This window comes from Rhinopithecus bieti, unplaced genomic scaffold (assembly GCF_001698545.2).
Source record: "Rhinopithecus bieti isolate Rb0 unplaced genomic scaffold, ASM169854v2 scaffold_33664, whole genome shotgun sequence".
Taxonomy (NCBI): Eukaryota; Metazoa; Chordata; class Mammalia; order Primates; family Cercopithecidae; genus Rhinopithecus; species Rhinopithecus bieti.
In genome coordinates, this window is record NW_016814733.1 from 1142763 (window position 1) to 1156750 (window position 13988).

At 44.2% G+C, this 13988-nt stretch overlaps 1 long non-coding RNA gene across 1 annotated transcript; it reads left to right on the plus strand.

Annotated features, from left to right (window-relative positions):
- Positions 1-8945: 8945 nt before the first annotated feature.
- Positions 8946-13702, plus strand: LOC108515169 (uncharacterized). The gene is made up of 3 exons (XR_001881438.1): positions 8946-9010; positions 11759-12083; positions 13308-13702. It is a non-coding gene; the product is annotated as an uncharacterized LOC108515169 (long non-coding RNA).
- The last annotated feature ends 286 nt before the right edge of the window (positions 13703-13988 follow it).

Genomic DNA, 13988 nt, shown 5'->3' on the forward strand with positions numbered 1-13988 from the left:
TTATTTTTTTCATTTTTAGAGACAGGGTCTTGCCCTGTCATCCAGGCTGGAGTGGAGAGATCATAGCTCACCGCAGCCTTGACCTCCCAGGCTTAAGTGATCTTCTCCCATCAGCTGGGAGAAACTCCTATGTAGCTGGGAATACAGGAGCATGCCACCATGCCTGGCTTCAAGTTTTTAATTTTATTGATTGATTCATTGATTGAGATGGAGTCTCACTCTGTCTGTCACCTGGCTGGAGTGCAATGGCACAATCTTGGCTCACCGCAACATCTGCCTCTTGGGCTCAAGCAATTCTTCTGCCTCAGCCTCCTGAGTAGCTGGGACTATAGGCGCCTGCCACCAAACCTGGTTATTTTTTGTATTTTTTTGTAGAGATGGGGTTTCACCATGTTGGCCAGGCTGGTCTTGAACTCCTGACCTCAAGTGATCTGCCTGCCTCAGCCTCTCAAAGTGCTGGGATTACAGGTATGAACCACCGCACCCGGCCTCAAGTTTTTAATTTTAAAAAGTAAATGGTGTAAGCATTTGAGAAGCATGCTTCAGTATAAAGTTTAAAAACATGAATGTACAGTGTCCAGTACCTCCAAGAAGATGAATTAGAGCTTCAGGTTCCTAACATACCTGGGCACAGCAGCCAGATCCCACCTTGAACAATCAGCAAATTCACATCCTGGTTGGAGTGGTGGGGGGTGGGAGAATGTTCTTACCAAATTTTTAACAAATTAATTGTACTAGGAAAAAATTGTTTGTAAAATAATTACTTGTAAAAAATTAATTGTACTAACTGCTTCTGTTAGTTAATTCCTAGTACACATCATAAATAGTATAATTTTGAAAACAAAAATGTTGGCCGTGCCTATTCAGATTGTTCTTCTAACAACACTGGATGAACCTAACGAAAAAGGGAAAGCAATGGGTTTTTTGATGAAATATTCAGAATCACTTTTAGTTCTTGTTTCCATTTTAATTATAATCTATTTACTCATTTAATTGAATATTTGTTAGTTAGATACCATAAGGTCAGCATATCAGCAGCCATACCATGTCCCCTAAAAGAGTGCAAGATTTTACAAATGACAGCTCACAACCCCAATTTAGCCCATTGCCCGTTTTTGTACAGCCTAAGAGCTAAGAATAGTTCCGACACTTGTAAATAGCTGAAAAAATCCAGTGAAGACTATTTCATGTCACATCAGCATTATATTAAATTCAAAATTCAGCATCTATAAATAATTATTGGAATTCAGTCACACCCTTTCACTTACATATTATCTATTGCTGCTTTCACACTGCAACAGCCAAGTTGCAACTGGCACACAAAGCCTGCAACGTGGGCTGGGTGTAGTGGCTCACGCCTATAATACCAGCACTTTAGGAGGCTGAGGCAAGCAGATCACTTGAGGTCAGGAGTTTGAGACCAGCCTGGCCAACATGGTGAAACCCTGTCTCTACTAAAATTAGCTGGATGTGGTGGTGCGCACCTGTAATCCCAGCTACTCAGGAGACTGAGGCATGAGAATCGCTTGAACTGGGAGGTGGAGGTTGCAATGAACCAAGATTACACCACTGCACTCCAGCTTGGGCCACAGAGTAAGACTCTGTCTCAAAGACCCTCCTAAGAGGGTCGCACCTTGCCCTCTTAATCCTAGAGTCAAATCTGATTATAAACATTTTCCTCTCGGGAATCTAGCTTGTAAGGAAGATCACTGTGCTTTCTGTTAAATAAAACAGCTCCATTTAGTTGCCTTATTCGTTCTCAGGCTTACTGTATTTCATCGGCCTGAAGACTGTATTTGACATCAATTTTTAGAGACCATTTGTTTTTACAATGAAAAAAGAAATAAAAGTGCAGATGTTGAACCTCAAAATCCATACTTCTTGGAGCTATTTTCATTCCAGAATGTAGGACTGTGCTGGGGGTTTCTTGCGTGGGGAGAGGGGAGGTGAATGAATACACAAATAGACATATCACTGTGACTAAGTAAAGTATTTTATATCTGTTGTTTTCTTTTTCTATTAATTTCAAAATTAGAGAAAGTTTCAGAACAGAAAAAAATAAGAGAATTACAGGAAAGTGAAAACTCCAGGACACACTCCAGTTTAGTTAAAATAAGAACAGCTCATGTCAAATAAAAAAAAAAGTAATGATGAAAATTTCAGCTTTGTTATCAGAAAAGTAGTATGGTTAAAGACGGGCAGTCTTAGCACTTAGGGAGTCTGCTTAAACACAGGTTCCCATTCCCAGACCTCATCGGTGAATGCTGAGAGCGGAGTTGGACCCTAGCAGCAACCAAGTTTACAAATGTGGGCATTTCTGGCCAGGCACAGTGGCTCATGCCTGTAATCACAGCACTTTGGGAGGCCAAGACAGGTGGATCATGAGGTCAGGAGTTCAAGACCAGCCTGACAAAGATGGTCAAACCCTGTCTCTAAGAAAAACATAAAACATAGCCAGGAGTGGTGGCAGGTGCCTATAACCCCAGCTACTCGGGAGGCTGAGGCAGAGAATTGCTTGAACCGGGGAGGCAGAGGTTGCAGTGAGCTGAGATCACGCCACTGCACTCCAGCCTGGGCAACAGAGCGAGACTACGTCTCAAAAAAAAAAAGGGGGGGGGGCATTTCTTAATGGCCCAATCTCTTCCTTTAACAGTGCAGGGGAAGCCAAGCCCCCATGATGGAACTAGGTAAGTGATAGGAGCCAGGAGAGCTGCTCACCAGAGGAGGTTGAGACCAAGTCCACAAGTGCCTCAGGGAATGTGAGAAACTGGTTAACTTCCGTGAAATAAGGCAAGTCCAAAGTCCTCTGCATCCCACTCAACACAAGGTGGGCCCCAGCTTCTCAGGGCAGGGAGTGGGAGACCAGTGGGAGCAAATGGCACTTCCCACCTGTTGTTGGCTGTAAAAAAAGCCTGCAGCCCACACCAGGAGCCAATTAAAGGGAAATGAGCCTGGTTCAGAATCCCAGAAAACCATCAAGTGGGGTCTAATCCCTGGAGGTGATCCCAATTAAAAGGGAGCGCTTTATATCAGGAAGACAATTCACAAGATGCAGCCACGTGGTCCTGCTGTCACAGTGAGCTTTCTAGAGGCCGCACGGTGCTTGAGAGGGTCTGCCTGCTTCCCTGAAGGGAGCTTCTCCTACCCAGGCCTAGATGGGAACAGAGAATTATGGCTCTTCTTCCTCTTATTATACAACTTTGGAAAAATAGTACTTTTCATTTTAAAAAAAGTTCTTGAGAATATTTTAGAGACAGGGTCTCGCTCTGTCACCCAGGGTGGAGTGCAGAGGTACAGTCATGGCTGACTGTAGCCTCGAACTCCTGGGCTCAAGTGATCCTCCCTCGTCAGCCTCCCTGAGTAGCCAGGACTGTGGGCACACAACACTTTTTAAAAAATTTAATTGACGCAGTCTTGCCATGTTGCCCAGGTTGATCTTAAACTCCCTGGCCTCAAGCTATCCTCCCACCTTGGTCTCTCAAAATGCTGAAACTAAAGGCATGAGCCAATGCACTTGGCCAAAAGTTGGTTTTTTGTTTTGTTTTGTTTTGTTTTTTGGTATTCTCTGAAAGATCAAGATGTTGTATAACAGCTTCTTCAATAGAGGAGATAGCCCCAAATGTTAGTTTTTTCGGTTATTCTGACACAAAAAGAGGACTGTCTGCAGAGCCAGGTGGCATGCCACGGCTGTGGCTCACTGTCAGTGGCACATTTAAGGAGTCCAGCAGAGTGTCAAGCAAGCACTTTTCGCAGGCAGAACGCAGGATGGTGAGCGCAGAGCTACCAAGCCTGCACGGACACTAACTAGGTGGCAAGCCTCTGTCCCTCAGGGCTGATGAAGCTGGGGACAGTGCCTGGGGCACAGAAAGAATCCATACCTGATCCAGTGCTGTGATCCTCGTTTCCCAAAACAGGAAACCTGAGCACAGAGGTTAACTTCCCTGAGGACCCACAGTTCCCAGGCAGCGGTGCTTGCAATCAATATTTTAAAGGGCAGGTGGCGCATAAGAATTCATCTATGTTTCTATGGTTTGTTTTCTTTCTCTTTCCTTTTTTTTTTTTTTTTTTTTTTTTTTTTTTATTGTTTTGCTGCTCACATCTCACATATTTTGTGGAATCAGTTTCCGAGCAATCAAATTTTACCAAAATCATAATGGCCAAACACAATAGGGGGGCTTCTGGCAGGAGCGGGGATACTAACAGAGGAAAAAATAAGTTTCTAAATATAACGACGTACAGGGTAGCCCGAACAGTGCCCAGACGGCACCCTTCTTGAGGCACATTCTAGTGTCCCGTCAGACAGCCCTCCATTCGCAGGCAAACGCGGCAACAGGTGGTGGCCAAAACGCCTTAGCTCACCTGTTTGAACATCCGAACAACAACTGACCCAGACAACCGCGCAAGCAGAAAGTCCTGCTGCGCCTCCGACCCGCTGTCCTAAGGCTTCATAGTTTTCTGGCCTTCAAGGGCATCGCCTGTAACACTCTCGCCCAGGATCCTTGGCTTTCGGGGCCCAGAACGCTACGGAAGCGGCGGCCGGGAGGAGTTGGGCTCCGCTCCATAGCGGCACGGCAGCACAGGCGGCCAGGCTGCAGAGGGGCGCAGAGCAGGCACCGAGCTGCGCCTGACCCAGGAAGCGCAGCGCGAGCTCCCACTTCGTCTTCATGGATTACCCAGCCCAGCAGCTGGCGTGGTGGTAAGCGGGAAGACTAAAAAAATAATACAATTTTCTTTCTCTGCTATTGGTTGCTGGGCTTTTAGCCTGGCCTGGATGCGCACTGGCTTGATCCTGGGTCTTAAACCTCCTGAGGGGAAAGAGAGTGGCAACTGTGGTGATAATAATTCCAGATGGAAAACGGCTTCGCTGTGCCACAATTAATAATACAAATCAAGTGAACACAGGCATTTCTGCTTCTGTGCTCATTCGCGTTCAAATAACTCATTGAGTGGGACGGCCGAGGTGCCCTTGGTGGCTTAGACTCAGACGCTTGCCATTTCAACCCAGCAGGGGAGGAAGCCTGAGAGGCTGGTACCTGCTTTCCCTGAGTGGGGCCTGAGGCACGTGGAAGGTATCTCTTGGGGTGCGGCTTCATTAGCAAGGAAGAGGAATCAGTAGGCCAGAAACCACAGGCCCTCACAAAGGCTTGCAAGCCGTCTACAATGCACCCGCGGAAGGAACAACAGGCCGCTCCCAGAGTGAGAACTTCCATTTTCTCAGTGGAGCGCTGAGCACCCCTGACAGCCAGCTAGCTGGAGACCCTGAGCCCCAGAAAGGTCAACTTGGAGAGGAATGGTTGGCTGCTCAACCTTCTGCAAACACAGTTACATCCAAAGTCACCCCACGCCACATGTGGCCTCAACCAAGTCAGCATCCAGCCGTCCATGGGGAGCCTGATCTTCACAGCTCTTTATTTTTATTTTTATTTTTATTAATCTTTTTTTCTGAGAGCAGAGTCCTCTCTGCGCTAGGCTGGAGTGCGCCAATCTCGGCTCACTGCAACTCCGCCTCCTGGGTTCAAGCGATTCTCGCTGCCTCAGCCTCCTGAGTAGGGGGACTATACAGGTGCGCACACCACAAACCCGGCTTAATTTTTTGTATTTGTTGTAAGAGACGGGTCTCAACTCATATTGGCCAGGATGGTTTCAATCTGTTGACCTCGTGAATCTTGCCTGGCCTCAAAGCTCCAAGTGCTGGGACTACAGGCAATGAGCCACCGCGCCTGGCCCTATTTTGTTTATGTGTATTTTTAATTTTTACTGAAGACAGTCTCCCTCTGTTTGTTTCAGGCCGGGAGTGCAGTGACTCAGTCTAGCTCACTGCACCTCAAACTCCTGGCTCAAGTAATCCTCCCACCTCAAGCCTCTGCGAGTTAGCTGGGACGTACAGGCAGCTACACACACCAAACACCCACAGATGTATACTTACTTTAGTTTTTTAGTAGAAACAGGGTTTTGTTCCTAGATTTCTCTAGACTGGTCTCTAACTCCCGGCTTGAAGTGATCCTCCTGCCTTGGCCTGCAAAATGCTGGGATTATAGGCATGAGCCATCGTGTCAGCTTTCAATTTTTAGTTAGACACATTTGGCCGGTTTTAAGTTTTCTGAATTGTGTTGCATGAAGAGACAGGGTTTCCTGGAGATGGGAAATGAAAGTTAATGTCGCTTAATCTTTTCAGACTGTAATTCAAACTCGCTATCGACTTTTTGAGAAAAAGAAAGTCTTTGGGAAACTTGTATCTCCCTTGCTGCTTATTTGTGTATTTTTGGTTCTGGAGATTGAATGGTTCAAATTACTGCTTGAATTCAACTAAGGAAACTGTACTCCCTCATACATGGCAATGCTTGTCATCGATGAAACGAAACGCTTTGAAGCACCATCTTAAAGAATCACAGCTGACCCTGCCTTTGTCTTGTCAAGCTGTGGTTGGCTGGCAAACTGGAGATGCTTGATGAACGTAACTGATTAATCAGCCGCGATTTTGAGAATCCGCTGGAGTCAAGAGCATGGCTTCCTTGTGTAGAAATGCTTTGAGCTGCAGGGGCAGTCTCTCATTTAATTGGATTTGCTTCGTGTGTAAATCTTGCAAAGACAAATTGGCATGTAGACAAGATGGTGGGAAGAACCCAGGGCTCCGACAATTGCTTCGAGTCAGGTGTTCAGACTGGGTACCAAACAATAATAACAAGAGTGAGAAAAACATGCATCCTCCAATGGGCTCTCAAGAATTCTAAGAGATTTCTCCAGCTCCTTTTGCAAGTTCCACGGGGGAAGCGACCAAGTTTTAAAGTAGGTTTTGACCCGCAAACACAAGCAGCTTCAAACCTTCACTTGCAGAGTTGATTTTTCTAATTTAAAACAGAATAAGAGATGTCATATTTGCTGATAAAAAAATATGATTCTAAGCAAAGAACGTGAATTTGTTTGTGTTTGGTGCTACTGCAATTTTTTTATTATCCCAGAGGTTACCTGGCTTCTCAAGTGGCTTTTTTTTTCTTAATCGTCACCATTTTCTATAACTTGCTCCTTTTTTTTTTTTTTTTTTTTTTCGGCTGTTCCAGGGGCAAGCTAAAGGTCCTTATTTATTCTAAAGGAATTTTGGTCAAAATTCAGATGAAACAACATGGGCTTTTTTTGGGACGTCCTGTCAATAACTTTTTTTCATTCCCTGAGAAAGTTTTTACCTCTCGTGAGCCAAACCTGTTGTGTGGGGTCAAGACCCTCCGATCTTTCAGGAATGTTGCAAAGGTATAATTCAAGTTTTCTCTGCAGAAAACTGTGTCCCTAAACTCTTAAAGGCTGAGGTTCCCAGGGAGCGGGTTTTTCCAGAGACTGAACAAATTTTAAGTCCCACGGCCTTTTCTTCAATCCTAAAGAATGAATGAAATTTGAAAGAAAAATAATTGTTCACAGGAAATCAGAGAATGGAACAAACTCAGCTGTGCTCCAGGCAAAGCTGAAGTTAAAAAAGAATTCCTTGTTAACCGCACAGCCATTAATGAGCAACCCAACTCAAATCACAGGCATATCTGCACTGGCTCGTTCCTCCCACACAGGAGGCCACACAGGTTTTAAACAACTTTTTATTTTTGAAAATAAATTATTCATAGGAATTTGCAAAAAAAAAAAAAAAAAAAGTGTACAGAGAGGTCTCCTGTACCCTTTACCCAGCTTCTCCTGATATTTCAATATAAAAACCAGGATATTGACATTGGTATAATTCAAAATTTGTATGCGCATGCAGTGTGTTTGTGTGTGTGTGTGTGTGTGTGTGTCTGTGTGTGTAGTTTCAACTCGTGTTTAGCTTCCTATAACTACCACTGCAATCAAGATGCCTAGGAGTACCATCACCACAAAGCTCACTTGTGCTCCCTTTGGGAAAAGGAGTATTTACCCAATTCCTATACCCCCGCTCTATCTTGGAAGTAATGAACTTGTTTTTGACTGTTACAAGCTCATAGGTAGAAGGGACTAGCCTTGTCTCAGATGACTTCAGACTTCGGACTTTTGAGTTAATGCTGGAATGAATTAAGACTATGAGGGAAGGTTAAGAAGGCATGATAGTATTTTGAAATGTGAGAAGGACATGAGATTTGGGAGGGGCAAGGGGTAGAATGATATGGTTTGGGTTTATGTCCCTTCTCTAATCTCATGTCAAATTATAATCCTCAGTGTTGGAGGAGGGGTCTGGTGGGAGGTGACTGGATCATGGTCGTGGATTTCCCCTTTGGTGCTATTCTCATGATAGTGAGTTATCACAACATCTGGTTGTTTAAAAGCGTGTAGTACCTCCCCCTTTTCTCTCTCCCTCCTGCTGCAGCCGTGTGAGACATGCAGGCTTCCCTTTTGCCTTCTGCCATGATTGTAAGTTTCCTGAGGCCTCCCCAGCCATGCTTCCTATACAGCCTACAGTATTGTGAGCAAATTAAACCTCTTTTCATTATAAATTACCCAGTCGCAGGTATTTCTTTATTGCAGTATGAGAACAGACTAATACTACTGGCAACAGCTGACCTGCTGGGTAATGCTCAGCTTCCCTTGTACAGGCCCCCACGCTGCTAGAAGCCAGTTCCAGGCAGTTATGCAGCATCATCTCCTACCATCCAACCCGTCTGGGCTCCAGCCACATTGGGCAACTTGATGATCTGCAAACTTCCATGCTTCTGCCTGCCCCAGTGACATACCCATGACTTTCTCTTAATTGCTCCTCTCTCCTCCTAGATGAGTCCCCATACCCATTCCTTGTTGGTCCTCTGCAGAATCTCTGGCCAGTCCCCAGCAGAGCTGACCTCTCTCCTCTGAACTACCCTGGAAAATGCCCTTGGAATTTTATTAGCTCCTGTTCCACTTATCCACTTATTTTTAGTCATACATTTAAGAGTTCTTTGAAAATGGGAGTTTTTGAGGAGAAAGATGACGATTTTCTCTTTTGTTATTTCCCTGGTGCAGACAGAGTTGGTGCTCAGCAAATGTCTGAGTGAATGAATAAATGAAAAGTGGGGTCCTCTCAGAGGTGAGCAAATGCTTTATTTTAACTGTGTTCAAGTGTCAGGTGTCCCAGAAAAAAGCACAGACCCTGAGGCTGTCCGTGTGCTGTAATTCTTGGAGATCTAGGAAGCACGTAAGCAGGTAAAGCTGGAAAAGAGTATCAGTCAAGAAGCTCATGGAATCCAGCCTTTCCCAAATGTGTTGGCCCTGGCTCCAGGGCAAGTGGGCTATGCAGAGCAGGCACCATGGTAGCACCACTGTGGGTGCTCACTGCAGGGTCCTCGCTGTAGGGCCACGTGTTTCTCTTAGATAAGGCTGACAGGAGGGGCTGTGCCTGGCCTCAGCCTCATTCTTCTCTCCACCCACTATCTTCTCTCTCACTTCTTCCTTCCCCTGTGCAAGGCAGCACGTACCACAGGCATGTTCCCAAATCTAGATCTGCCTCACCATATGTGAACATTATGTCCCATGCACCAAATGCTAGTGTCCTTAGCTACGAAGCTCTACCTCTCACCCCGTTCATCCTCCTGTTACCCTACATGGCCCCAACACCCCTCCCCCACATGGACTCAATGTCTCTTGGCTCCCACAGGGATACCCCTACTCCATGCTTCCAACACATCACTGCATCTGCCCCTAAGGCACCCTCCTACAGCCCATCCCAATGCACACATTGAGGTGGAACTCCAGTAAGATTCTTCCCTGAAGGTGCTGTGAATCAGCATCGAGCCAGTTAAGCCAATTACACCAATCCCCACATGTAAAAAGGTTCATGGATCTGTGTCTGAGTTTCTTGGCAACTCAGGTCTTAACCAACAATGAACTTTCTTACCCAAGTGCTTGGGGATCCCTGTTTCTTACTGGATTTGACAGGGAGATCAATAGCTACTTTTAAGTACTGGAAAAGATTAACTAGAAGAGTAATACACAGAAGATGAAAATGAAGAAAACAGTGTCCAAACAGACTCCCCTCCCAGTGGGCTCTATCTCCAGTTCCTGGGGCTCTTTAAAATGTGCCATGAAATAAACAGAGCTAGGTGCCTTCAGGCATCTCTGAGGTCACTCAGATTTGTTCAGTCTGTGAGGGTCCATATGGGGAAGTGGCTGACAGTGGGAGGCAGCCACGCAGGGGCTACAGGGAGCCTTGCTGCAGCAACAGTATCTCAGGGCAGTCTTTGACCTTCAAGAGATGTTCTCTTACTTCTGAACTGGAACTTTGCCCTTCTCTTTAGCCTCCAGCTCTGATGGAAACAGGTCATCCTGTTGGCAGGGACCTCCCCACACCTGGCCTTCTCCTCTCCCTGCTCTGAGTTCAAGCTCTCACCATCTCCCTTACAGCTAGATCAGGGGACCATCCAGGACTCTGCACCTCATGACAACCCCAAAGGCCAGGATTCCCTTTGAAAAATGCCTGAGGCTGCATGGCAGTATTTGGGCCCAATTCACTCACAGGCACAAGCATCATGCCTTTAAAACACTTAGTGCAAGTTTTCTAACTTTCTTAGAAAGTTGGAAATCGTAGAGTAGAATGAATCCTAACAGATGGAGGCTGCATCACTGTGGAAAGTGAGATAACTTCAATGGACGGTGACGTGACATCAAATTAAGTCAACTTCATTTTAAATTTAAAAGAAATTAAATTACATAGGGAGAACATTTTCAGTCCTGCTTATTAGGACAAGAAGAAAGTTCCAGTTTGCTGGTGCTATTTCTCTAACACCCCCACACCACACACTGGTCTTCCTCTTCAACAAACAGGAACGAGGCTTCGGGCTCTGAACCTTGATCAGGTCACTACATCTGACCTGATGTTAAGGATACTTTCTTATTTTTATTTTACTTGGGTTTTTCAATATATAAATCTCTCTCTATATATATTTTTTCAATATATAAACTGAATATATATTTTCACATATACAAATTTCAATATATAAATATATCAATATAATAAATATATTATTTCAATATAAAATATTATTCTTTTTCAATATATAAAATCTATATAATATGGTGTGTGTATATAAATAGTATGGTAAGGCTTATAGCATAGAAACCTTAAAGTAAAGTATCCTAAAAAAAAAAATGTCAGGTCAGAAAATGTAAGTGAACCTGATCAAAGGTTCAGTGCGCTGAAGCCTCGTTCCTGTTTGTTTGAGAGGAAGATCAGTGTGTGGTGCAGGAGTGTTAGCCAAATATATATATTATATTTTCTAATAGATTTATATATTAATAAATAGATATTATAATATATAAAATTTATGTATATAGCAAGTGAATATTATTATATATTGTAATAATTAAGGCTGCTAAAATATATTTAAGCTGTGTGTGGGTGTGTGTTATATATATATATATATATATATATATATATGTATATATAGACAGAGAGAGAGAGAGAAAGAAAGAAAGAAAGAAAGAGGCTTAAAGGGAGAATCCACTGGAAGAAAATGTACTGATTAAATCACGTGAGTGATACACAGACAGTGGACATTGATGAGGAGCATTGACCACAGCTGTAGACATGGCTACACAGCAGAAGCATTATTTGAATGATGGACAGTTGGGAAACATGGGGAAGTAAAATATCCTTGTTTCAGAGATGGCAAAAGCAAATCAGAGTGGGGCCAAGCATTTTGCTTCATGGAGGTGTGATGGCCCTATGAGGCCCAGGCACAAGGCATAAATTATGTTCTTACTTTTATTAATAGGATATAATCTCTGGGGAAGTCACTGCTAGATTCCTCTACAATGTCTGTCTTCCTCTTTCCTCCAGCTACTTGCCCTCGATGTCTGGCTGGATGCAATGCTATTCAGACAAAACACTCCATCTTTGGTTACCCTCCACACTAAGTATGACAGACGACTATGTTCTAGTCAACAAGCTGAAAACAGAAATGTTTTGTGTAACTTCCAGGAAATCTCTTCACAAGACAAGCACATGCTCTCTTTTCTCCCCTTCGGTCATCTTGCACTCTGGTACCGGGATGTGATGGCTGGAGCCCTAGGAGCTATCTTGGGTTGTAAGGATGAGGCCACATGTAGCAAAGCTGGAAGCAGCCTGGGAAGCTGATGAATTTATGGACCTGGTGCACCTGCATGTGAGAGAAACATTTATATTGTGTCAAAGCCCTTTTGATGTAGGGATTTTCTTCTCCTATGTGCCACCAAACCTAATTTAAACTTATGTGTGTGTGTGTGTGTGTGTAATTATATATTATATATGTCATTATATATGTAATTATATATTATGTATGTAATTATATAATATAACCTTTGCCTCTTAATATAGAATCCTTTAGAATATACAAAAGCCTATAACATCCACTGTTTTGTTTAATCCTCACAAGGCTTTAAGAAATAGGCACTTAAAATTCTTTTTTTAGAAGCAAATGTAAAGGCTAAGGCCCACAGCTAGCACAAGACCAGAGGGGTTGATGAGGTCTAGGACTTCTGGACTAGAGTCTCGGCATCCAGTATCCCTGAGTTGGTGAGGCTTATCCTGGGCCTGACTGTTCCTGAGACAACCTACTCAGGAAATCCCTCACCTCAAACAGCATCTGGATTCTCCAGGCAGCATCCTTGGGTGACTTAGGAGAGAACTCTGTACAATATTCAGTAAAGCAATCCCTCTTTACCTGCCCCCTTCCTGAAACACACAGGCCTTCCCTGAGTGAGAGTTCAAAGCCACGCTTGTGCTTTCATCGAATATTAGAATAAGAAAGTGCCAAGTGCAGACTTTGCACCATTTGTTTTTTGTAAATCCACAGTGGCTGCTTCCATACCAGTCACTAAGGTCATGGAGGCTGCTGTGTTTTTCTACCCGAACCAATGAACATAATTCCTGCAGCAACACTTCTGGATGGGTGGGGATGGGTGGCTAGTGCGGGGCCAGAACAGCCCAATGATTGCACACTCTGGATAGAACTTGAGAGCCTAGCCCCCTCTGTGTGGCTCACCAGGTATGGAGCTGCACTGAGCATTTTTGCTGCTGAGCTTGATAAAGCAATGAAAAGTTTGTAGATTGTTAAGTGAGACTAAATTCCAGGCAGATCTTTAAAAATAGAAGAGCTTCACCCAAGCAGACACATACAAGACAAGGCAGCCTGATCAGAAGCCAAACCAAAGCAAGGAGGCCTGTGCTGCAGAATAGTAGGCCCATGAGTGGCACAGAAGTGAAAGCATGATGGGTTATTGAGGACCACGGTCTCAAAGCAAGGGAGCCTCCTAGACATGACTTTAAAAGCTAGGATAAATTAGCAGCAGATGCAGGGGCCGGGAATCAATCCTTCTAATGGACTCCATATTGTTGCCTTCCTCATTAGGGTTCCTTACCCAGTCTGTGGCCTCTACGTTTTAAGAGACATGTCAAGACCTGGAGACGGGCCAGGGAAATGCAATAAAAATGATTAAAGGGCAGAGAAATAGGTCTTGGAAAAGAGGAGTGAAAAATTAGTGACTGGAGAAGACAAGGCCACAAGTGACTCTAACCATGGCCTTTCCCTGAAAAAAAGGTCAGAAGCATCTGAGCTCCAGAAAACTCACTCCACACCCTGGCTGCATCCAATGAATCCAAATGTCTAGGCATTTTGAAATAGCATCTTTTAAAGCTTTTTAAAAATGTTTCATCCAGCTGGTGTTGTGTTAAGCCAGCCTGAATGTAAATCAAGCACAGACATTTGCCTCCAGAAAGATATCTCTACCATGTGTTGGTCTCTGGTTTGGGGTTTCATCAATTAAAATCAACAAAGGAACTCATTGAGTCTAACATTTTAAATAAAAAGAGCATGAAGGAGATATTAGAATTCCCAGAGAGGTTAGAGAACAGGCTTCAGAGGGGACATAAGAGAAAAGGAGGGGAAAAAGGCAAAGTCAGAGGTTTTATGGGTCAACTGTGGTTGATGAGCTGCCGTCTTGGGCGGGCATGGCCACCATGGATGAGTAAACTGTGGTGTCTGTCCTCAGGGGAGTCTAAGGGTGTCCAGTACAGAATGAGAAGTGTCAGG